This window comes from Panthera tigris, chromosome B4 (assembly GCF_018350195.1).
Source record: "Panthera tigris isolate Pti1 chromosome B4, P.tigris_Pti1_mat1.1, whole genome shotgun sequence".
Lineage (NCBI taxonomy): Eukaryota > Metazoa > Chordata > Mammalia > Carnivora > Felidae > Panthera > Panthera tigris.
Window position 1 is genome coordinate 24,958,326 of NC_056666.1, and position 18,034 is coordinate 24,976,359.

The following is an 18,034-nucleotide window of genomic DNA, read 5'->3' on the forward strand; positions in this document are numbered from 1 at the left end:
GAGCTAAAGCAAATTGGTTTCATCCAGTGACATTTTTGCCAGTCTTGATCTGCACTGAACTGTAAGTTCATAGTGACTCCTGGAATAGCCATGTCTCTGTTTTGTCCTAGAAGTAAATGATATCAGGACAGAGTAGTTTTGTTTTCTCTGGCAGAAGCCTCCTTCATTTGGAGGAAGTGAGTGAATCACATCTACTCATTCAGAGTTTTGCTATGTCTTTGAAGTTATGAATTTTCAAGTATACTAGCAAACAACAATAACAGTATAACTTAATTGTGTTTGTAGAGGTTAAAAGATGTATTTCTTTTTTTAATTTAATTTATTTATTTTTAAATTTTTTTAAATGTTTATTTATTTTTGAGAGAGAGAGAGAACACGCATGCACGTGTGAGCAGGGGAGAGAGAGAGAGAGAGAGAGAGAGAATCCAAAGCAAGTTCCAGGCTCTGAGCTGTCAGCACAGAGCCTGATGCAGGGCTTGAACTCACAAACCATGAGATCTTGACCTGAGCCCAAGTTGGACACTTTAATCAACTGAGCCACTCAGGCTTCCCCCTTTGTTTTTATTTTAGAAACAGAGAGAGAGAGAGAGAGTGAGCAGGTTAGGGGAGCAGAGAGAGAAAGAGAGAAAAGGAGAGAATCTTAAGCAGGCTCCCTGCTCAGTGTGGAACCCAACGAGGGGTTTGATCCCAAGACCCTGGGATAATGACCTTAGCTGAAATCTAGAGTCGGACACTCAACCGACTGAGCCACTCAGGTGTCCCTAAAAGGTATATATTCTTTTTTTTTAAGTTTATTTATTTATTTTCGAGAGAGAGAGAGAGAGAAAAAGAGAGAGAGAGAGAGAGCCAGCAGGGGAGGGGCAGAGAAAGAGGGAGAGAGGGAGAATCCCAAGCAGGCTTCATGCCATCAGCACAGAGCCTGACACGGGGCTCGAACCCATGAACCATAAGATCATGACCTGAGCTGAATGAAGTCAAGAGTCTGATGCTTAACTGACTGAGCCACCCAGGTATCCCAAAAAGGTATATATTCTTAGTTCGGGGCCTATATACTGCTGCAGGAACACTACATTCTTGATTTTATCCTTCATAGTTATAAAGACAAGCCATAATTTTGTAGCTATATATAAAAAAAATTTCTAACTTTAAATAGTACTAAGAGTTAGTTGTGAAACTTTCAGCTTCTCTGAAAACAAACAAAAATGAAACTAGAATTACCTCTGTACACATACACACAGACAACCCTCACCGAAATTGCTTCCTATAACTGGAATAAGTGGGGCACCACATTCTCAGAAAGAAAAAACGGTCTGTATGTTCTGTATGAAAACAATTAAATTGAGCATTCAAGTAACAGGAAGTTAAGGGAACTAAAAGATCCTTTCAAGGGAGAATAAATTGTTAAGAGAATTAATGCAGGGAATTAGTATATGCATTTAGGTCATGACATCGCTCATTTGGAACAAGCTGTTTTAAAATAATCATCCGGAAGAAAAGCACATTTAATCATAGTAATATGGTTTAAATTAGAGTGTGGGAGTAAAATTAGGCAAGAACAAAAATTGTTTATTATTTTATTTAAAGACTTGTTTTGAAAAATCCTCCCAGGATGATTGATTGTGGTATGGAAATGACTTTTTAGGAAACAAATGATTTCGCCAAACATTTTTTGTAGGGCTGCTCCTATTTGGTATGGGGAATACCAGCAAGCTCAGATCTCATTCTGCTGAAAGATTTCTGCCCTTTTTCTGCAGTCTTCAGGCCCTGCTACGCTAGGTTGTATCCCCAGTTCTCCTTTGTACTTCTGCAACTAGATACGAGACTCAAATCAAGGTAACTGGAAGGAAAGGACCATAAGGTAGGGTTTATGTTTTTTGTGTACTATGGCATACAGAACACTGAATTAAGAGCTGGAAGATCCTGGGTCCCAGACACTTAATAGTTGAGAGCAAGGCACGCAAACTTTATCAGTCTGGGATTTTTTTGGTTAGGGATAAAATTACTTACCTTGCCTACATTACTGGGTTGTTAAAAAGATCAAATAACACGTTGTGAAAAATACAAGTGAATTATAGAATCATTGTTACTGCACTCTAGAACAATTCTGCGCTGCTTGCTTCACCCCTCTGTCCCAGTATCCTTTGCCCTTGCCCCGGCTCTGACCTTGCTGTTGAACTTCCAGATCCTATCATGGGGTCAGGGATAGGATGGCAAGTGGAGTGGCACAGACAAGGGGAGATGAGGAAACTGAACAGAGCAGGAGTGACAGCTCAGTTGTTCAAGGTTATTAGCTACACTCTTTTTATTGATTGATTGATTGATTATTTTTAGAATTTTTAATGTTTATTTTTGAGAGACAGAGACAGAGTGTGAGCAGGGTGGGGCAGAGAGAGAGAGAGAGAGAGAGAGAGAGAGAGAGAGACAAAATCTGAAGCAGGCTTCATGCTCTGAGCTGTCAGCACAACTCAGATGTGGGGCTCAAACTGGTGGTGAACCTTGAGATCATGACCTGCCCTGAAGTGGGACGTTCAACCGGCTGAGCCACCTAGGTGGTGCCCTGGGGTTATCAGCTACACTGTTTGTGAGAGTCATAGTCAGGAAGAACACCCCTGAAAACTATAACACAATATCAGAAAGGTTTCTGAACCATTGCTTTTCCTAGTTCTTTCAATCTGATCCCTAAGATTAAGATTTAGGATTGGTATGGACGAGGGCTCTTACTCTGAGGCAATCACCTTCTCCAACAGAAAGAGCTCCCTCCGCGTTATTGAATCATGAAATAAGTTGAGTATGGTGGAATTTGATTTACTACGTATTGCTTGGGAGAGGTGGGACTGTACAGCTTTCAAAATGGTGACACTTTACAAAATGTGGTATGTCTGGGGTGTCTGGGTGGCTCTGTCAGTTAAGCCTCTGACTCCTGATTTTGGCTCAGGTCATGATTTCACAGTTTGTGAGTTCAAGCCCTGCATCGGGCTCTGTGCTGGTGGCAGGAAGCCTGCTTGGGATTTTCTCTCCCTCCCTCTCTGCCCCTCCCCCTGCTCATGCATGTGCTTTTTCTCTCAGAAAACAAACAAGCAAACAAACGAAAACCCAAAAAACAAAATATATACATCTTTTAATGGGGTATGGGGAATAATGTGTAATGACAGGAAATCATAAGATTTGCTTTAATACTACAAATAAGTGGGTTATATGCCTGAACATATAATCATAGGGGTCACTTTAGAAGGGAATTTTCTCATTCTTTATGAGTACTCACAGGCTAAGGAAGGAATACTCTAAGGTTAAAGAATGTTAATATGTGCGTAGGCGTCAGCAAAGTCAAAACCAAGACCAACCAGAATAACTTGCCTTACCATCAAAATGGGATTTCTCAACAATGGTGCTATTGACATTTTGAGCTGGATAGTTCTTTGTTGTAGGAAGCTGTCTTGTGATGGTAGGATATTTTACAAGATACTTGGCCTCTACTTACTAGATGTTGATAGCACTCTCCAGACATTGCCAAATGACCCTTGGAGGGGGCGCAAAATCACCCCAGGTGAAAATCACTACACTGAAACCATTGATTTAATTTACTGCACAAAAATATTATTTTTGCTTTCGGAAATTTGCTCTTATGAAGGAACACACTTTTCAACTTATCAACAAATTTTAGTTCTCACTAATTTTACTAATAATTTTTATGGCTTTACAATTTACAAACATTTATTTAAAAAAATTTTTTTTAATGTTTATATATTTTTGAGAGACAGAGAGACAGAGCATGAATGAGGGAGGGGCAGGAAGAGAGGGAGACACAGAATAAAAAACAGGCTCCAGGCTCTGAGCTCTCAGCACAGAGCCTGACACGGGGCTTGAACTGACAAGCCGTGAGATATGACCTGAGCTGAAGTTGGGTGCTTAACCAACTGAGCCACCCAGATGTCCCTACAAAAATTCCTATATGCAATAGTAGGGAAGTGAAAGAAGGACAGGAGTCAATATTATTTACTATATGCTGTCCACCAAAGGACTTACTTCAAATACATTCTTCTGTTTAGATCTTGGAGTATTTCTGCATGCGACTTATTTCCTCCATTTTATAGATGATCAAACAAGCTTAGAGGTGGTAAGTGGCTTTCCCAAGAAATGTAGCCAATCTTATGACTTCAAGGTTTACTACTCTGTACCCCACATCACAGGTGCTAGGGAGGCACTGATCTCTTACACTTGAAAGTGAAATAGCAATTATAATCTGTGTGTCAGAATTAGCTATCTCATAAGGGGCCCAAGTCATTTTTTACAGGAGTGTTACATCTTTCTGTTTTGAGTTTGAAGGCCCAAGTCCACCATGTATCACTATGAAAAGAAAACTCAGTTCTGTGTTTTGCAATAACCAAATAACTCACGCTGTCTCTGGGCCAATTAACTTACATTACCCATCCATCTGGCTGGTTTGGATTATTATAGGCTGGATGGGTAGCAGGAGAGGTAGGGTAACATGTTACTGGGGATTCAGAGCAGTGAAGGACAATTTCCTTGCAGCTGATGAACAATTTGAAATTAAGTATTAAAATGCTCAACATCACTCATCATCAGGGAAATACAAACCAAAACCACAATGTCAGAATTACTAACATTAACAACTCAGGGAACAACAGATGTGCAGAGAGGGAAGATCTCTTTTGCACTGCTGGTGGGAATGCAAACTGGTGCAGCCACTCTGGAAAACAGTATGAAGGTTCCTCAAAAAATTAAAAATAGAACTACCCAGCAATTGCACTACTAGGCATTTATCCAAGGGATACAGTTATGCTGTTTTGAAGGGGCACATGCACCCCAATGTTTATAGCAACACTATCAACAATAGCCAAAGTATGGGAAGAGCCCAAATGTCCATCGATGGATGAGTGGATAAAGAAGATGTGTTATACACACACACACACACACACACACACACACACACACACACAATAGAGTATTACCCAACAATAAAAAAGAATGAAATATTACCATTTGTAACTATGTGGGTGGAGCTAGAGGGTATTATGCTAAGAGAAATTAGAGAAAGACCAATACCATGTGACTTCACTCATATGAGGACTTTAAGATACAAAACAGATGAACATGAGGGAAGGGAAGCAAAAATAATACAAAAACAGGGAGGGGGACAAAACATAACAGACTCTTAAATATGGAGAACAAACAGAGGGTTACTGGAGGGGTTGAGGGAGGGGGGATGGACTAAATGGGTAAAGCGCATTGAGGAATCTACTCCTGAAATCATTGTTGCACTATATGCCAACTAACTTGGATGTAAATTAAAAAAAATAAATAAACTCTTTAAAGAGAAAAAAATGTTTATTTTTGAGAGAGAGAGAGAGAGAGAGAGAGAGAGAGAGAGAAAGAGAGAACGAGTGGGGGAGGGACAGAGACACAGAATCCAGGCTCTGAGCTGTCAGCACAGAGCCCGACACAGGGCTCGAACTCACCAGCCGTGAGATCATGACCTGAGCCGAAGTCAGTCACCCAACGAACTGAGCCACCCAGGAGCCCCTAGATACCCCTTTTCTTAAAAGTCCTTCAGCCACTGCATTTCCGGAATGCACCCCATTCTTTCTGGCTACTTTTTTCCCTGGCACCAATAATCCATCACACAGATTAATCAGTCTTTTCCCTCAAGTTTCCCCTCCTATTCCTGGACTCTCTAATACCTTCATCTTTATCTCTCCTCTAAATTAAATTCCTCGCATTTACAGGGCAGAGCCATTAGCTCTCCACCCCCTCCTCAGGTCGGGGTCCACCTCTGCACATTGAAAGATGCATTCATCACTTTGCTAAACAAAAGGCCATCTCGGGGCGCCTGGGTGGCTCAGTCGGTTAAGCAGTTAAGCGTCCGACCTCGGCTCAGGTCATGATCTCACAGTCTGTGAGTTCGAGCCCCGCGTCGGGCTCTGTGCTGACAGCTCAGAGCCTGGAGCCTGCTTCGGATTCTGTGTCTCCCTCTCTCTCTGACCCTCCCCTGTTCATGCTCTGTCTCTGTCTCAAAAATAAATAAACATTAAAAAAAATAAATTAAAAAAAAAACAAAACGTCATCTCCTTGGATGCTCACCCTGTGCAACACTGAAGAACTGGTAGGCTTTACAATTTCTGCCTTTCCTTAGTCCCCACCTCACCTCCTTTTCCCTCCTCCCAAGCTCTATAAATGGTAGAGTTCAACATAACATTTATTTTCCAATTGATAAGAACTGTCTAGCCAGCCCCCTACACATCTTAAAAAGATGCAGTAGTCAGTTTTTGATTTTTAAAAACATTTTCTATTGAAGAATCAAATACATACTGAAAAGTACACAGTTCCTAAGTGTACCTTCTATTAATTTTTATAAACTGAACATACGTGTGTAACCAGCGTCTCGAACAAGACGCAGAACATTACAAGCATTCCAGAAGCCTCTTTGTTCCCTCTACCAACCAGTATGGTCTTTTCTAGTGACAAAGAGTCTGAGCATGCCAGCATATGCTCTCTAACCAAGAGCACTGCAGTGAGTAACTGAGTTTTATTACTGTGTTGGCCTACAATCAGAAATTCACCACATGAGGCACAATTACTTATGTTATTTGTACCCAAGTCATCGAACAGGTAGTGATTGTTTTAACACTGTGGTTTAGGGCCTCAAGAAGGGGGAGAAATCTGCTTTCTGTTCCTGGGATTTCTCAGAGGTGTCGTCTCTTAGTCACCCATGAAGCCCCTTTTTCTTTGGGTTCTACACGTGTTACCTTCTCTGATGAGTGATTACTGCTCTCCCAGCAGACGTCACACTACTGCACGTGGAATTATTGCTCCCAGAATCACCAACGGCATCACTTCATACTGTACAGTATAGGAGACCCTGAAAGGATAGAATTCTCTACCCCCAGTGGATCTCAGCCCCGGCAGCACATTAGAATTATTTGAAGAATTACGAAAACTCCACAAAACCCGAACAAACAAAAAGTAACCCCACCAACCAGCCAAAACCACCCCCCCGCCCCCTCCCCCCAACTCATATCCACCAATTACATGAGAACCTGTTGAGGGGTAGGGTCCAGCACAGATACTTGTAAAGTTCTAGGTGTTTCTGAAGGACCGAAGAGCATTGCAACTTCTCAGCCTCTCCTTGCAGCTCCCCTCCATTGTAATTTTAGGCATATCAGTAACTCTAATTACATTCTCAAGGTGATTGAAAATTTACTCCAGACTTGATTCCCTAACTACCTTTCAAACATAGGGTAGGGCAATTTTCTTTTTTTTTCCAGCCAAGGGACTATCCTTAAGTTATCAGAAACTGGCAAAAAATCTCCATTATATCCCAGTTTCCTTCCACTGGGCACAGGGCAGGAATGGCCAGATCCCCTGGGATCGCTGTGAGGAAGGTCTGACCACCAGAATGCCCTGCCAGGGGAAGAGGACACTACTCCAGCGTGGAAGCGAGCCTTTTTCTGGTTGCTTTCAGTTCAGGACACAAGGTCTCCTTTAACAGAGCCATGCAAACAAGTGGCTTCCATGTCTCTGAAAGCAGTTTCACTGTCAACTGTCATCGGTCACTCACCAGCTACCTTTTGATGGCCTGTGAGCTGCACTGGTAATGTGAGGGGGGCAGTGAGTTGAGAAGACAATCTGGTAGAGAGTATCCCAGAGGTTTAGCTCAGAAGAGGTCTAGAGAGAGAGAGAAGTAGGCGTTGACCCGGCTGTGGAGGACTTTTCTTTTCTTTTCTTAACATTTAAAAAAAATATTTATTTACTTTTGAGAAAGAGAGAGAACATGAGCGGGGGGGAAGGGAAGAGAGAGAGGGAGACACAGAATCCGAGGCAGGCTCTAGGCTCTGAGCTGTCAGCATAGAGCCCGATGCGGGGCTCGAACCCACGGAACGCAAGATCATGACCTGAGCTGAAGTCAGACGTTTAACCGACTGAGCCACCCAGGCGCCCACATAGAGGCCTTTTTTATAGAAAAAAAAATCAGTCCTTGTTTCCTTTCATGTCATCATGTGCCTGCTTTTTCTGGCTCTTTCTCTATCCCTAGGATGTATTGTGTCCAGACGATCTTCCTTGGAACTGCATCCTGCCTCCACCACCTGCAAGATGTAGTACCTAAAGGGTGGGCACTGACTTGAGAAGGCATCCCACAGGGACCTGTCACTGGGCCTGGGGGTCATACACAGATATGAAGTTAGCCCCAAACATCTCTGACTCCTCTTACACCCTTCTCCACAAGTTTCAAGTAATTGGAAATCCCACCTTTTCTTTCTGCCCCCTTCTCTAAATACTGACCTAAAAAAATTTTTGTTTTTAAATGTATCCCTCCTTTCAGGGGTGCCTGGGTGGCTCAGTCAGTTAAGCATCTGACTCTTGGTTTCGACTCAGGTCGCAATCTCACGGTTCGGTTGGTGAGTTCCAGCCCGGAGTCTTGCTCTGTGCTGACAGTGCAGAGCCTGCCTGGGATCCTCTCTCTCTCTCTGCCCCTCCCCTGCTCACGTGCTCTCTCTCTCTCTCTCTTTCAAAATAAATAAATAAACTTAAAAAAATTTTAAATATCTCTCCTTTCAGTTGTTTTTCATGTTCCTTCTAACCTAATATTTTCTGTATTAAAGGCTAAAAGAATGGATGTTATACTGGATAATTTGCTCCAGACTTCCAAGAGGTGTCTTTGCTGGAAAACAAAGGGTACTCCCTGATAAACTTGAAGCCCCAGCTTTGAAACTGGGCCCCAGGAAAAGAGTCCTTAACTTGTCCTTTTATAGTAAAACCCCTGGGGAGTCACCACCTCTGATGGCATTCCTGACTGATGGGACTGGCTGAATTAATAATAAGAATAGCCATCATTATTGAGGATCTGCTGTTCACCAGCCACTGTATACTCATTGTGCTGTATGATTAGTCCTTTTAAAAAATGTTTATTTAGGGGCACATGGGTGGCTTAGTAGGTTGAGCATCTGACTTCAGCTCAGGTCATGATCTCACAGTTTGTGAGTTCAAGCCCCACATGGGGCTCTGTGCTGATAGCTCAGAGCCTGGAGCCTGCTTCGGATTCTGTGTCTCTCCCTCTCTCTCTGCCCCTCCCCCACTCATGCTCGCTCGCTCTCTCTCTCTCTCTCTCTTAAAAATAAATACATATTAAAAAAAGTTTATGTATTTATTTTGAGAGAGAGAGAGAGAGAGACAGAGAGCAGAAGGGAGGGGCAGACAGAGGGGGAGAAAGAGAATCCCAAGCAGGTTCTACACATCAGTGCAGAGCCTGACATGGGGCTTGAACTCACGAACCATGAGATAGATCATGACCTGAGTTAAAATCAGGAGTCATATGCTTAACCAACTGAGCCACCCAGACACCCCTATATGATTAACCCCTAAGGTAGGTATACCTCATGTCACTTTAGAAGAAATCAGGGCTTAAATGAAGAAATTGGGGCTTAAAAACATGAACGGCTTGCCTCTGGTCACACAGACGGTCAGTGACTGAATGAAGCTTTGAAACCAGGTCTGTCTGACCAGACCCTGCAGCCTTTCATAGACAACACTGATCTTCCACATTTCCCCTGTAAGGCAAAGCCACTAAACCTTCTCAGGTTCCTGGTGCTCTTATGCCAAAACTGAATTCGGAGTTTCCGGCAATTACAGGCCAGTTCAGGCCCATTCTCTTCCTTCAAAGTCCCACATGAAGAGAGCTGTGTACTTTTCTCCACCTAAAGCTCTTTTTTTTTTTTTTTTTTTTTTTTTTTTTTTTTTTTTTAAGAGATTGCTCCCAAAGCAGCAACAGTTCATGTTCTATGCAAAATGTCATGAGTTCATCTTTGGTTCTTCCTGGAAAATACATTTAGTGCATGAGAGCCTTCCAAGAGCAATGCCTTAACCAAGATTGGTGCTGATAGTTGGGATATTAGACACCTTGCAGAGAGAGAGCTATATAGGGGGTACTTGTAGAGGTTTCTTGAATGGGTCAGTTAGGACTCTCTGGTTGGACAAATAAGGGAAATGCAAACTCAACCTGGCTTAAGGGAAAAGAAGGTGTACTAGCCAAATATTGGCAACATTAGAGAGAGAGAGAGAGAGAGAGAGAGAGAGAGAGAGAGAGAGAGAATGGTGAGAATACATAGTTGTGTGCAATTTAGAATACACCACTTTATTTTTTTATATGAAATTTATCGTCAAATTGGTTCCCAGTGCTCATCCCAACAGGTGCCCTCCTCAATGCCCATCATCCACTTTCCCCTCCCTCCCACTCCCCATCAACCCTCAGTTTATTCAAAGTGTTTAAGAATCTCTTATGGTTTGCTTCCCTCCCTCTCTTCTTTTTCTCTTCCCCTCCCCCATGGTCTTCTGTTAAGTTTCTCAGGATCCACATAAGAGTGAAAACATATGGTATCTGTCTTTCTCTAGAATACAGCACTTTAAATGAAAAGCTACATCTCCCAACAAAGTTAAATCTCTAAAACAACCCTGAATGAAAATGTCAAGTTGCACCAAGCACCTGTGTAATTTGCTAAAAGTATAAAGTTTAAAAATCTATAAAACGGGTTTAAGGATCCATGACTAGGAAGTAAAAATATAATGTCATGCATGGGTGTGATAAATACTGAATTTATCTCTGGGGTTGGAGTTAGAATCAGGTAGGAGTACACAGGTCGTCTCAAATCTGCAATATTTAATGCTTTACGTGGAAAACACCTAAATTATGCTTAACATATTTGATAAAACTGGATGTTCATCATATTGTTCTCTACTCTGATCAGCGTATTTAAAATAATTCATAATTATCTTTGAAAAGGGAATCTGCTGACTCATATAAGAGAAAGATCTGTGAGCATCTGGCTATGGGTTTGGCTCGATCTTGAGGGTCAAGTGGTGGTGTTAGGAGCTCTCTGTCCTCATATCGGGGCTCTCCCTTCTTTTCTCTGGGTTCCGTTCAGGTTCTTATTCATGCTAGAGGCGGCTTCAGGTCCATGCCCTAAACTTTTAGCATCTCTTATAAAATGGACTTCTCTCTCCTGACAGTTTCAGTAAGAGTCCTAGAATTTCATTCCATTGAATCATGTGCCCACCCATGAATTAAATCATTTTGATTAGGGGAGTGAGCTGGGTAGCCAGGACTCAGTTATGGGCCAACCGCTAGAACTGGTGAGAGAGGAGATCAACCTCTCTCAAATGACATTGAAGGAGGAGTTTCCCAAGGAAATTAGGAGAGTGTCTAAACAAGCAGAAGGGGAAGTAGGTTTGGGGTAAAAAGAAACATATGCCACGATAAACCCTTCCACAAAGAATGATTATCTTAGTCCAATGCCGGCTGTGCTCACCTGTCTCTAAGTGAAAGTGACTTACAGGAAAATATATCTCAGTCTCACTGAGGAGTATATTTGTATATGCAAACTCATAAATAAAATGTCAGAAAGCATACTTGAACAGTATAGAAAGGAATATTTTGCCAAAATCAATTAAGATTTATCCTAGCATAGAATAATATAACAAAAGTCTTTAATATAATACATTGCATTAATAAGTTATGAGAAATAACAAGCAACAGGTGAAACGATAGATATTCTCATTAAAACTAGGAACAAGAAAATGGCGCTCAGCATGATTTAATTTTTTTTTAATGAAATAATAGTGTATTAAGGAAGAAAGTAGATACAAAAAGTACCATAAATAGAAAGCAGGAGAAATGTTCTATGCATGAAAGACCAAAACTAACAAAAGTGGACAGATTCAGTCCAGTTTATCAACAAAGAACCTGATCTAAAGGACAAGGGCACAAGCTTGCTTTGGAATGGGGACAGTGGGAGTATTAGATAGGGAGCCAGGTCATTCTGGGAATTATCTCAGAACTAGAGAAAAAGGAAGAACAAGTTCCAGGCCCCAGGAAATGAGGCTGGTGGGAATGAAGCCAGAAACAGGTTCCCACCAGCTGGCTTGATACCCATAGAGCACTGACACTGTAGCACCTAGAACAGGGAAGCCCCAAGTCCTCCAGGTAGAAGAGAGTCACATAGGGGCCCAGACTTGCCATGTTGTATATCTGTCAACATTTCTTTTTTTCAGGAACTATAGACACACTTAGCGTAAGCACACTTAGGTGAGAGCAGCAGGGCAAGAGATTTTGAGTTGGTGCTGGGCTGGCTCATCATTGGTGCGCGAGGGCAGGCAACCTATTCCTAAATGGAGACTCCTTCTACAGATGATATAACTGGGCTGAGAATACTATGGGACAAGCCCTGACAGTGCTCTCCATGTGTATCAAGGATTATGAATGGTATATCATAAAATAAATCATTATGTTGTAAATACACTAATGAAAGACATCCGTGGAAGTTTGAGCTTTTGACGTGGTAGAATATCCTTTGTTACTCAACAGATCCAGCCCTCTGAGTAGACTAGAGGGCCAGAAATTCCAAAACTCAGAAGGCATTTGGTCAAAGGGTCTGTTTTCAGGTAAGAGGTAATAAGTATACTCTGCCTCTCCTCTCCCACTGAATGAAGCTATAAAACCTGGAGGGAAAAAAAAAATGTGTGGAGTAGCTATTTAAGGAATCTGAAAAGTAAATAGCATATGGCTTGGGAAAGAAGATTAGAGTTTGAAATATCATTAAACCAGCATTTTTTACCATTCTTTTTCTAATATCTCCTGGCCTTAGCTCAATGCACTGGAATTGGGCAATGAGGCACAGAAAGAGAGTTTTAGGAGACATCCTCTGGTGGACCAGAGCAGTGGAAAACACAGCTTCGAAGCTCAGAGAGAGTGTGGAAATCTATCTCCCTTTTCCTCTTTTCAGGGAGGAAAAAAAAGAGGGGGAAACATGACATACACTGGATACATTAAAAGGATAATAACCCTACTCACGTAAATTCAACAGCTTAGGTGAAACTGACTCATTTAAGTCTTCAAAAAACACAAACTACCTGAACTGGCTCAAGATGAAATAGATAACCTGAGGGGCACTGGGATGGCTCAGCTGGTTAAACATCCAACTCTTGATCTCAGCTCAGGTCTTGATCTCAGGGTGGTGAGTTCAAGCCCTGAGTTCAAGTCTACTGGGTGTGGAGCCTACTTAAAAAAAAATAATCTGAATATATAACTATTTATATATACAAAAATATGTAACTACAATATAATCATTTAAAATAATTAATTCTTAGTTAAAATTGTTTTGAAAATCTCCAACCTCAAATAGTTTTACTGGTAAATTCTACCAAATAAGTAAAGACAAAATAACACTAATACTACCCAATTTCTAAACAAATTAAATCAATAATAAATAACCTTCCCCCAAATAAAACACCAGGCCTAGATGGTTTCACTGGTGAATTCTAACAAATATTTAAGGAAGAGTTAAGTTTCAAAAAATTGTTTTAATGCTTATTCATTTTTGAGAGAAAGAGTGAGACAGAGTGTAAATGGGGGAGGGGCAGAGAGAGAGGGAGACACAGAATCTGAAGCAGGCTCCAAGCTCTGAACTGTCAGCACAGAGCCCGATGTGGGGCTTGAACCCATGAACTGTGAGATCATGACCTGAGCTGAAGTTGGACGCTTAACCAAAGGAGCCACCCAGGCACCCCAGGAAGACTTAAGTTTAAATTGAATTTAGGTCAATTCTCCACAATCTCTTCCAGGTAACAGAACAGAAAACAGACCATACTCTAACTCATTTTATGAAGCCAGCAAATTCAAATTTAACAAAGACAGTACAAAGAAAACTATTCCAGGTATATCCGTACCAGGCTTATCTCAGTTTTAGATTCTCGTTGATTAACAACTCACAACCAACTTTATAATAAAAAAAAAAAAATACTTACCTCTAACACTGTATTTTCTTTTGAGGTCCATTGTTAGCTTATCTCTTCCTGGTTTTTGCTAATTTAAGTTGTTGGCTATGGACAACACTCTAAATATTAGCTATCCACTTAATATGTCTTCAAGAAAATCTACAGCCTACCCTGAATTGTTGTTCTACCCACTCCGCCCCATGTTCAAATATCAGAATGCTCACTTGGAATTTTGAACTGAAATTGAAATATGAAATATCATCATCAATATGAAATATCTAACACATTTTAGTCGGTAGTGAAAATGAGCCTAATGCAAATATTTGAATAGCACAGAACTTGGATCCATGAGTTTCAGAACCACAGCTCTGAAAGAGTTCGGAAAAAGTTTGTGTCCAAGGCCCATCTTTGTATAAAATTCAACATGGATGAAATCTAATTAATTTTCCTCCCCCTTCCCTGTCAGGACTTTTCTTTCTTATCAGTGGCACCTAGGCTTAAAATATTAGAAAAATGTTTGATATTTTTCACTCCCTTTTCTTCTCCTTGTCCTTCACCAATTGCCCAATGCAATTATTCCTTACTTCTTTTGGGTACATCCTTCCATTTCTAGGCCCCCTGCCACCACCATATTCTTGCCCTTTCCTGAATAATTCCTACGCAAAGCCAAATTTATCCATCTAAAGGACTGTATTTTACATATCATCCTAATGCCTTTGTTTATACTGAATTCATTTTGCCTGAAGTGTTGTTACCTTTCTTGTACTGGTCTAAACTGTACCTTTTGTTGAGTCCTGTTTTCCTTGTGACTCCCTTTCTGGTTGTCTTAAGCTTCAACCACTCTTGTCTGAATTTCTGGAGCATTTATTGTCTGTATCACTTATTTAGCACACAAAATACTACTTTGCTGTATCTGTGCACAAATGCTTGCTTCCTTTCTAGCAGTGCCTGTAATGGTTATGCATTAAGAGGTATTGAAGATTCTTTTCCCCTCTAATATTCAAGATAGAGATTCAAGAGACATCTCAACTTATATGTATATAAACAAACAAACAAACAAACAAGCAAACAAGTAGAATACATTGTTCCAGTTTCCTGAGGTTGGCTTGGGGTTTTTATATTAATATTTTTTTTGGAGCAACTACTCTTTGTCTCTATGCTAGACATTATACTAGATGTTGGAGACAGAACAAAACAGGACAACAGTCAGTTCTGCCTTCAAGAAGCACATATTCTGACGGGAACAAATAAACACAATGGCAATACTGTGGAGTATACATCACAGTAGATGCATAGGGAATATCAGAACACATAAAAACACGTAATACTGATGTGGGAAGCCATGGCAGTCATCCCAGAGAAAGGGATCCCAAAAACTGGAACACAGAGGATGAGTAGAAGTTGCTCAGGCAAAAGTGTGTGTGAGTATATGCAGGGGTGGGGTGGGGGTAGGGAACAGAAGACTACTCCGGGCAAAAGGAACGTCATGTGCAAGGTCCTGGAGACAAGCAAAATATGGTTCGTTGAACATGTGAAAGGAGTTTAATTTGGCTGGAACACAGAGTGCAAGGCATGGGAAAGCAAGAGATGAGGTTGGAGGGGTAATCAGGGCTTATGATAACATAGGAAACACTTGGCAGGGCAGTGAGCAGCATGTGGGAGGCAGGATGACTAAATGAGATGCATTTTAGGGAGGCCACTTTGCCTGCAGTGTAGGGAATAGTCTGAGTGGGGAGGGGAGTGGAGGCAGGAAGGCCAGTTGGGTTGCTGCTGTGGTAGGTAATCCAGCATAAAACTGATGATGAGCTAGCCATAGCAGTGGTGGTAGGGATGAAAAAACTGGATAAGTTTCAGGGATGCTAAAGGTAGAACTGTGAGGACTAAGTGTGGGCATGGGGAGAGAGAGAGAGAGTTAAATAAGTGTTCATGCCATTCCATAAGAAGAAAATCAGGAGAAAAATCTGGTAGGGAGGAGAAGATAATGTGTTAAGTGTCAGCCATGTTTAGCTTGGGATCCTCCACCTGGGAATACCCATGTGGAGATGTCACGGCAGCCGTGTATGTTGGCCTAAACCTCAGGAGAGAAATCTTGGTCAGAGATGTAACTTGGGGGCTCCAAAGTAAATTACTCCAAGTAAATGTGATAAGGAAGCCATGTAAGTCCAAGAAGACAATGTGTGTGTAGAGTTAAGTGTAGAATAAGAAGTGTGTGTGAAGTAAGAAGATAAAGCCAGACTAAAATCCTAAACCCCAAAGAACAAAAGTGTTTAAAAGATGAGCAAGAGGATCTCACACACACACGCGCGCGCGCACACACACACACACACACACACACACAAACAAACTGAAAAGTGGTCTAGAGGTAGGAGGATATCTAAGAAACTATGGTGTTGCCTAAGTAGGTCAACAATGTTACATACAATATCAATAAATCCGGGCCTATTATTTATGAGAAAGGTTTTTTTTTTTTTTATCTTGGTGTGAATACTACAGTGTAGCAATTCTCAAACATTTGGTTGTACAAATTATTGTATACTCTTATAAATTACTGAGGACTCAAAAGAGCTGATTATGGCAGCTGATTATGTAGATTATGGCTACATCTACTGATATTAATAGAAATTAAAATAGAAAACTTTAAATGTATTAATTCATTAACAAATAATAAACCTATTTATTATTAGTTAATATGTTCATAAAAGTAACTATTTTAAGACAACAAGCTTAGTGAGGAGAGTGGCATTATTTTACATTTTGGCAAATCTAATGTCAGGCTTTCTGGAAAACAGCTGGATTCTCATTTCTGGTTCTGCCTTCAATCTGTTTTGCTGTCACGCATTATGAGTAGCCTCTGGAAAATTCCACTGTATTATCATGAAAGAACAAGAGTGAAAAAAGTAGATAACATCTTAAATAATGATGAAAATAGTTTGTTTTGCAGACTTCCTCAGAGGGAACTCTAGAGATCTGGGGACTACACTTGTAGAATTAATGCCCCAGAGTGGGAGAACTTGACCATGCTGTGAGCCTCACAAGCTGTTGATACTATACTCAAAAGTATGCTGGGTAGAGTCAACTAAGGCTTCAAGGGTTATTTTATGAGAGGTCGAGGTGGCCTGGTTGATACTACCTTCCAAAGTTAGGAATGGACTTTAGAATGTTCATTCAACTGATTCATTCAACATGTATTTATTTAGCACATATTCTATGCCAGGAACTGTTTTAGAAGGAGAAGATATACCAATAAACAAAACAGACAAAAGCCTTGCCTTCATGAAGCCTCCCTTCTGCTGGAGAAGATTACACAATAAACAAAATAATAAAATATATAGTATACAGGAGCATGGTAAGTACTATGCAGAAGAATAATGCAAAGAGGTATAGGGATTGTTGGAAGGATTTGCAAATTTCAGTAGCAGGGACAGAGAAGGACTCATCTGAGCAAAGGCAGCATTTGAGCAAAGACCTGAAGGAGGCGAGAGAGCCATTTGGTTAAATGGCGGAAGAGCTTTTCTAGGTATTTGAAAAATTAGTTTTTAAAATTTAGTCTAACTTTAATTAATATGTATTCTTTAATCTGGCATCGATTGTATCTGGCAGTAGCTGCAAGCATAGAAAATAAGATCTGAGAACTAATGTTCATTCAGTGTCTGTCGTGGACCAGGTATTCTGCTAGGTATTATAGGTATTATATATGAAGTTTGGTACCTTCATTAATGTTTACAGTTTAGTGAAGAAGACAAAGCATGCACGTACAATTCCTGCAGTTGCGGTGTAGCAGTTCTTACGAGGAACAGTAGTCGGTTTGAAGTTGCACCAGCAGAGGCTTCTATGCACCTGATCTACCTGAAGTTTACATTTCTTACACTGAACTGATGTGTGAAGGGTACTACTCTTTAATGTAGCAGAAAGTAAGCCAGGAAGTTAATAACACCTAATCGCACCTTTTACAGAGCACTTGAGTTTACAAAGCGTGTTCGCTAATTAATCCATTTAATCTTCATAACCATTTTCAGAAGTGGGTATTATTCTTAGTGTTATTGCCTTTGTGCGATGGGAAACAGGCTCGGAAGGCTAGATAAAGTGGTTATACTACGGTATATTGCGGGGTCTTTGAGCACAATGGAAGCTCTGTGGTACAACTTAGTAAGTTTATTTAAAGTAGCACTGGAACGCACCTGTGCGCAGAAAGGGCTGTACTTTTGCTGTACGAACCTGGTGGTTATATCCTTAGTGCTCAGGGTGGAGGAAA